Consider the following 8,518-nt stretch of genomic DNA (forward strand, 5'->3'; position numbering starts at 1 on the left):
TGACATCAGCCTCTCTAAGCCATCCTGTGCGTCAGTGGAAGAGGCAAGGCACCCCAGCATGTTTGGGTAGCTGGCCCATACCCCGAGTCAAGTGAGGGTCAGGATGAGCGGTAACCACCAGACGGGTGCTTCAGGACAGCGGGGTATCCTCTGTGCTCATGGTGCCATGTCCATTGCCTGGTCACTGCTTGGTACACAGAAAGCTTTTTGAGTGAAGGAATGAACGTGATATTCTGACAAGGAGGCCCTGGAGTTGGGTCCCTGGACTGGGTGAGCTTGCTGGGCTGTATTTTCCCCAGGTAGACCATATCTTATATCAACCTGCAGGGTGTAGGGAGAATTGGAAGTATTGTAATACACATAATCCAACAAGACAGATGAATCATAGAGATGTAATGTCAAGTGAAAACAGCCAATTGCATTAAATGACACACAGCATGATAGCAAAAATAAGCAAAACTAAACCATCTGTTAAAGAATCCACCTAAAATGCAGATGTGAGTTTGATCCCTTGGTTGGGAAGATTCCCTGGAAGAGGGCATGGCAACCCACTCCAGTATTATTTCCTGGAGAACCCCATGGACAGAGGATCCTGGTGGGCTACAGTCCATAGGGTCACAGAAGAGTTGGACATGACTGGAGCAACCGAGCACACACATTCACGATCAAACGCTGAGGAGATCAGGGGAAGAAAAGCACAAAATTCAAACGACGGTCCCTGTGGGGGGAGTGGGGCCGGGGTAAGGAAGGACCTCAGGAATTTGCGAAGGTAATATCTTGGTTCTCAGGCTAGTTGAGGGGGTTCATGGATGTTCAATTTATAGTTCAGTTCCTAATGCACGTGAGGGTCCACATACTTTTTGTATGTATCAAATACTATGTAAGGGACGTCCCTGTGGTCCAGTGGGTCCATGTTTCCACTGCAGGGGGCATGAGTTCCATCCCTGGTCAGGGAATTAAGATCTCCCATGCCATGTCACAGACTTCCTTGGTAGCTCAGCTGGTCAAGAATCCGCTTGCAATGCAGGACACTCCAGTTCAATTCCTAGGTCAGGAAGATCCCCTGGAGAAAGGATAGACTACCCACTCCACTATTCTTGGGCTTCCCTGGTGGCTCAGATGATAAAGAATCTGCCTGCGATGCAGGGGACCTGGGATCTATCCCTGGATTGGGAAGATCTCCTGGAGGAGGGCATGACAACCCACTCCAGTATTCTTGCCCGGAAAATCCCCATGGACAGAGGAGCCTGGTGGGCTACAGTGTGTGGGGTCGCAAAGAGTCGGACACGACTGAATGACAAGCACAGCACATGCCATGTCAAATCCAAAAGAAAAAAAAACCATGTTAGAAAACATGAGTTTAAATATTTTAAGGCAAGCACTCAAAAAACTCAGTAATGGCTTAGAAAAGAAAACCAAAAAGCCAAGATAGTCAGTCCTCTCCTAGATGATGAAATCAAGTGGAGATAATGAAACCAATGTTCTGTGACAAGCTCTGGGCGGGTCCCTCTCTCTCTAGCTGCCTTCTGTTGCTTCTCTTCAAACAGCTTTATTGAGGTAGAATTGGCAATGAACCACATATATTAAAAATGTACTGTTTGATGACTCTCACACACATATACCTGTGAAGCCATTATTGCAATCAAAGATAAATGTTTCCATTGCCCCAAATTCTTCCTCTTTGTGATCAGGCCCTCCTGTTCCTCCCTGCCTGCCCAGCCCCAAGTAACCACTGTTTTGTCACTAGGCATGAATTTGCATAGTTCAGAATTTATGTAAATAGAAACATATGGTATGTACTCTTTTTATTTGACTTCACTAAGCATCATTCTTTTGAGATTTATCCATGTCCTTTCATATATTAATGGTCATTCCTTTTATTGCCAAGTAGTATTCCATTGGATGGATGTTCCACAGTTTGTTTAGCTAATTGCCTGTTGATACACATTTGGGCTGTTTCCAGCTTTGGACTATTTATGGCAAATAAAGTTGCTATGAACATTCACATACATGTCTTTGTGTGGATATAAACTTCCATTTCTCGGGTAAATGCTTTTGAGTGGAAGGGCTGGGTCATATATGTATTGTTTCACTTAAAAATTTTTTTTTGTTCAATTCTGATTTTTTAAAAAAATCTTGTTTCACTTTATAAGAAAAAGCCAAGCTGTTTTGCAAAGTTGTTGGACCATGTGCATTCCAACCAGCTGTGCAGGAGAGTTCTAGTTCCTCCAAGTCTTCCTTAACACTTGGTATTGTCCCTCTTGTTTAATTTTAGCCTCTCAAATAGGTGTGGTAGTATCTCATAGTGGTTTTAACATGTATTTCCCTCATGACTAATGATGTTGAGCATCTTTTCCTATGTTTATTTACCATATACAGACACACCTCAGAGATAGTATGGGTTTAGTCCATGTCACTGCAATAAATGGAGTCCTGTGAACTTTTTGGTTTTAAAGAACATATGACAATTATATTTATACCAAGTCTATTAAGTGTGTGACAACATTATGTCTTTAATAAATGTACATACCTTAATTTAAAAATATTGTATTGCTAAAAGTGCTAACCATCATCTGAACCTTCAGCAAATGATATCTTTTTGCTGGCTGAAGGTTTGAAATATTGTGAGAACTACCAACATGTGATGTTCCCTTCTTCAGGGGATCTTCCCCACCCCGGGCTTGAATCCAGGTCTCCCGTATTGCAGGCGGATTCTTGACCAGCTGAGCCACCGGAGAAGCCCTCAACGTGTAACAGAGATAAAAAGGAGGCAAACGCTTTTAGAAAAATGGCACCGATGGACTTGCCTGACACAGGGTTGCTACAAACCTTCAGTTTGTAAACACAGTCTGCAAAGTACAATAAAATGACGTGCAATGAAGCGAGGTCTGCCAGCATACATGTGTGTGTTCAGTCACTCAGCGGTGTCCCACTCTGCGGCTCCCTGGACTGTAGCCCACCAGGCTCCTCTGTCCATGGGGTTCTCCAGGCAAGAAGCTTAGAGCAGGCTGTTATCTCCTCCAGGGGATCGTCCCGACCCAGGGATGGAACACGCGTCTCCTATGTCTCCTACGTTGCCAGGATTCTTTACTGCTCGTGCCACCTAGGAAGCCTGCTGGTATACATGTTCTTTGGTAAAGTGTCTATTGAAATCTTTTGCTTTTAAAAATAGGATTGTCGGACTTACCCTGGTGGCTCAGTGGACAAGAATCCACCTGCCAATGAAGGGAACGTGGGTTCCATCCCTGGTCCAGGAAGATTCCACATGGTGCAGAGCAACTAAGCCCTTACACCACAACTAATGAGCCTGTGTGCCATGACCCTCAAGCTCATGCCCACAGGAGAAGCCACTGCAATAAGAAGTGCAAGGGCTGCAACGAAGAGTAGTCCCCGCTGGCTGCAACTAGCAAAAGCCGGCTCACGGCAACAAAGACCCAGCATAGCCACAAATAAATATTTTTTTAAATAGAATTAAAATTCCAGCTTTGAGATACAAATGACATAAAACATATTGAAAGGTTAAAGTGTACCATGTGATGATTTGATACACATATATTGTGAAATGATTACAATTAGTTAACACCACACAAGTTGTCTGTTTTCTTATTGCTGAGTTTTGAGAGTATGGATTAAAAAGTCCTTTACCAGATATGTGATTTGTATATAGCTGCTGCTGCTGCTGCTAAGTTGCTTCAGTCGTGTCCAACTCTATGCGACCCCAGAGACGGCAGCCCACCAGGCTCCACCGTCCCTGGGATTCTCCAGGCAAGAATACTGGAGTGGGTTGCCATTTCCTTCTCCAGTGCATGGAAGTGAAAAGTCAAAGTGAAGTCACTCAGTCGTGTCCAACTCTTAGCAACCCCATGGACTGCAGCCCACCAGGCTCCTCCATCCATGGGATTTTCCAGGCAAGAGTACTGGAGTGGGGTGCCATTGCCTTCTCCATGTACATAGCTATCTTGCTATTATTTCTAATTTGTACCCAACTCACAGATTACAATACCTATCAACCCCTTGTTCAAATTAATACCTTTAATAGGAAGGTGTAAATGTACATGGTTTTCCAGGAAAAATTTAAGAAAAGTACTTGGTGCATCGCATGTGCTCACTCGCTGGTAGACAGTCCTAATCCGGGCAATGAAATCACGTGTGAGGCTCTCCAAAGGTTGGACATGGTGGGGAAAGATGGGTCAGAAACATCTGTGGATTTGCTCCCTCCAGGCTCAACTAGCTTCACGATACTACCTCTCAACCTTGCCAGGGGCTTGGAGTTTCTGAACTATCAAATTAGAATGAAACGATGGGAAACGCCAGGGATTTGTAGGGTGTCAAAACTTCTTTTTGGCCGCACTGCATCATATGCAGGATCTTAGACCCCTGACTAGGAGTCAAATCCGTGCCCCCTGCAGTGGAAATGCAGAGCCTTAACCACTGGGCCCCCAGAGAAGTCCTAAAACTTATTCTTTACGTCCTGACACCAATTCTCTGACAACTGGATGTTCCATAGTTCAGTTCAGACATGAACTACGCTGAGTTGGTGAAGATCCCACAGGTTAAGGGGTTCAACCACAAGACCTGGGCCTCCAGGCTACCCACACCTCTGACCAGCTTTGCTACAAATTTGGTAGCTCCCACCGCCCATTTCAGGTTCAATAAGTTGCTAGAATGACATAAAGAACTCCGGAAAGTACGGTATATGGCTGCTGCGTTATTTTAAAGGCCACATTTAAATGAAGAGCTAGATAAAGAGATGCACTGGGCAGCAAGGTCTGGATGAGTCCTGAGGTCAGGAGCCTCACCCTGGTGCGTGCAGTCAGGGTGCATCACCCTCCTGTTACATTGGTATGTTCACCAACCTTAAGTTCTCCAAACTTCGTTGTCTAGTTTTTATTGAGGCTTTATTACATAGGTGGGATTGAATGAATCACTGGTCATGTGATTGAGTGCAATCTCCAGCCTCTCTCCCACACCCAGAGGTGGAGGGTAAGGCTGAAACTTGGTTGGTTTTTCTGGTGACCAGCCACCATGCTGAAGCTCACTCAGGGACCTCAGAGCTGGCAGTGAGTCTCCCTGTTAGCCAGTCCAAAGGGCCTCATTATGAATAATGAAAGACACTCCCAGCACTCAGGAAATCCCAAGGGTTTCTGAAGCTCTTTACCAGAATCTGGGGACAAAGACCAGATAGATGTGTTGCTGTTTTCATTATACTTCACCCTGGTTTAAAATCAGGAGGCATCTGTGTATAATTCTTGACCCCACAGCTCAGGCGATAGTCCATTAAAACCAACGGCCCCCGATCTCATTCAATCAGTGCAGTGCCCTGTACAGTAGCATTAATGTCCATATGCTACAGACAAAGAAGCTGAGATGCATAGACATTAAATGACTTCCCTAGTTGCCAGCCGGCGGGTGGCTGGCCTGGCTCTGTAGGACTCCAACTTGCCTCAAAACTGGGAAGTCTGTTCCATGGTCCTCAGCCAGAAAGTGGCATGGCCAACATTCTAATCCTGTTTTGCCAAATAGGAGTCTTGGACCAATAGACTACACTGGTAAGTTGTGTGACGTTGGGGTAGTTACTTAACCTCACTGTGCCTGGATTTCTCATCTATAAGTAACAGATAACCTCTGTTAGGTGTTAGGTTAACCACCTCTGAAGGTGGTTGTGAACATGAAATTAACTACTACAAGGGCTTAAAGAAGTCAGAACAGATCAGGGAGTAGCCAACGTCCAAACTCTTTTAACTATTCATCTGTCCCTAGAACACTTAAAAAAATTGATCATACACTTGACCAAAAGGAAATTGTAGTTTTTAATTAAAGATTAGAGATTTTAATACCATATTCTGAAGAATCTAAATAAATATAAATTAGTAAAAGGACAACCAAAATATTTTAACTTGGTAATTTTTTAAAAAACACTCACAAAAATCCTAAAGGAAATGACGAGAAAGCAGTGACAGTCACTACCCCATGAGTCACAGCTGCAGCCTTTACCATTACTAGTATGGTAGTATCATCAACAGTAATAGTACATTTTTATTTGTGCGTTAGTCTCTCTCCTTTGCTAGACCATGATTTTCTGGAAGCAGGGGCTGAATTTCATTCAGGGTCATATCTGTCAATCTGTTTTACATCTAGTAGTTGCTCAAACAGCGAATGATTCTTTTCTCCCCTCCTCCCTAGAATCTGTTGTATTTACTGATAATGTTTCCTTATTTTTCAGATGATTTAAACGTTTTTATTTTTCCTTTTATGTCCACAATATTAACTTCATTTTTATTAGTTACACTTGCTTAGTATAAAAAGTTAAAGATAATACATGGAAATATGAGAAAAAGTAAAAATTACCTGCTGCTGCTGCTAAGTTGCTTCAGTCGTGTCCAACTCTCTGCAAGCCCATAGACGGCAGCCCACCAGGCTCCGCCATCCCTGGGATTCTCCAGGCAAGAATACTGGAGTGGGTTGCATTTCCTTCTCCAATGCATGAAAGTGAAAAGTCTAAGTGAAGTCTTTCAGTCGTGTCCCACTCTTAGCGACCCCATGGACTGCTCCAGCCATGGGATTTTTTTCCAGGCGAGACGACTGGAGTGGGGTGCCATTGCCCACAAAAATTACCCACTACAGTGGAAATTTGGTGATTGTTCTGTCAATGCATTTTTTTTTGTCTCCCAGCATGGCTTATGAGATTTTAGTTCCCTGACCAGTGATCAAACTCGGGCCCTTGGCAGTGAAAGCGGCAAGTCCTAACCACTGGGCCATAGGGAACTCCCTCAATGCATTTCTTTATACAGTTGTATAATGTTATGTAAATGTCCTTGGACTGCAAGATCAAACTCGTCAATCCTAAAGGAAATCAGTCTTGAATATTCATTGGAAGGACTGATGCTGAAGCTGAAGCTCCGATAGTTTGGTCACGTGATGTGAAAAACTGACTAAAAGACCCTGATGCAGGGAAAGATTGAAGGCAGGAGGAGAAGGTGACAACAAGAGGATGAGATAGTTGGATAGCATCACCAGCTTGACATGAGCTTCAGCAAGCTCTGGGAGTTGGGGATGGCCAGGCAAGACTGGTGTGCTGCTTGGGGTCACAGTCAGACACGACTAAGTGACTGAACTGAACTAAAATGGGATCACATCATACATTTTTTTAAAATATGAAAAATATTTTAAAAACATTCTGGGTTCTTAAAATGTATTGGATAACTTCCAAGTACCTATTTCCCTCTTCAGCGTCTTCACTGATGTCTTGTGTATCCTCCGTGGCTTTCTCCATACTCATATAATCTTATGCATACACACGTATGGACTTTGTTTTACAAAAACAAGATCATGTAATAGCTATTTCTCTGCTTCTTTTCTTATTCAACAATATAGCACAGAAGTCCCTCCAGGTCAGTAGGTATGGATTATCTCCTTTTCAAGGCCGCCTACTAATCAAAGTTATGGATAATCTACTTCATTTAACCAATCACATATTGATGGTAGTTTTCTGTTTCCAGGTTTCTGCAGTTACAAACAAGACCTCAGTAAACGCAATAGAAGACTTTGAACACATTGCATTATGTAATCACATGCCTTATTTAGGGGCAGATTCCCAGGAGTGGGATTACCACATTGAACATGTTTTTTATTTTCCCCTGAAAGGGGTACAAAAAGTTTTTTAAGCCACAGCATGCACGATTTTAGTTCCTCAACCAGTGCCCCCATGCGTTGGGAGTGCAGTCTTACCCACTGGACCACCAAAGAAGTCTTGAGAGGTACAATTTTAATAGATAATAGAATGCTTTTCAAAAAACAATTCAAAGTAGTAACTTAGCTTTTTTTTTTTCCCCCCGATTGTTGAAGATGTCTCATATCACCTTTAATTTGCATTCATGCTTAGGAGGTTGGTACTTTTCATGTTTTTTTGGCTATTTGGATTTGCTCTTCTCAGACTTGTCTATTCAGTCTTTGCTTATTTTCTGTTGTTTTTCTTTTAAATTACTTTTTAAGAGTTCTTTGCATATTACAGATATTAGCCCTTTATCATATGTATGGCAAGTATACTTTCCTAATGTATTATTGTCTGTTGACTTTTATCATAGGTTCCTTGGGTAATTAACTTTGTTTCCTGTCTTCATAAAGTCTCTACCCCTAGATGACTCCGACAATCTCCTAAATTGTATTGTATCTGTTTTATTGTTTAAATTTAGGACTCTATATACCATTTACTAGCTAAATCTTTTCCTTACTGAATTGAAATACCACTTTTTTGGTTAGACTCTATCTTGTACTAATCCGTCTTTCCTACAGCAATACCATAGTTTCATTAGTGTGTCTTTTGTATTGTATTATTTGGAAAGGCAAGCTCCTCAACCTAGTTTACAAATTTCCCCACTATTTTCAGTTATTTTATTTGACTTAAAAGATGATCTAATAAATCCCAACTTCGCTGGGATTCTAATGAAAACGCACGGTATATGCAAACTAATTTTTGATAACTTCATATTGCTTTCCACCTAAGATATGTGTACCTCCA

The sequence above is a fragment of the Bubalus kerabau genome, chromosome 5, assembly GCF_029407905.1.
Source record: "Bubalus kerabau isolate K-KA32 ecotype Philippines breed swamp buffalo chromosome 5, PCC_UOA_SB_1v2, whole genome shotgun sequence".
Classification (NCBI taxonomy): Eukaryota; Metazoa; Chordata; class Mammalia; order Artiodactyla; family Bovidae; genus Bubalus; species Bubalus kerabau.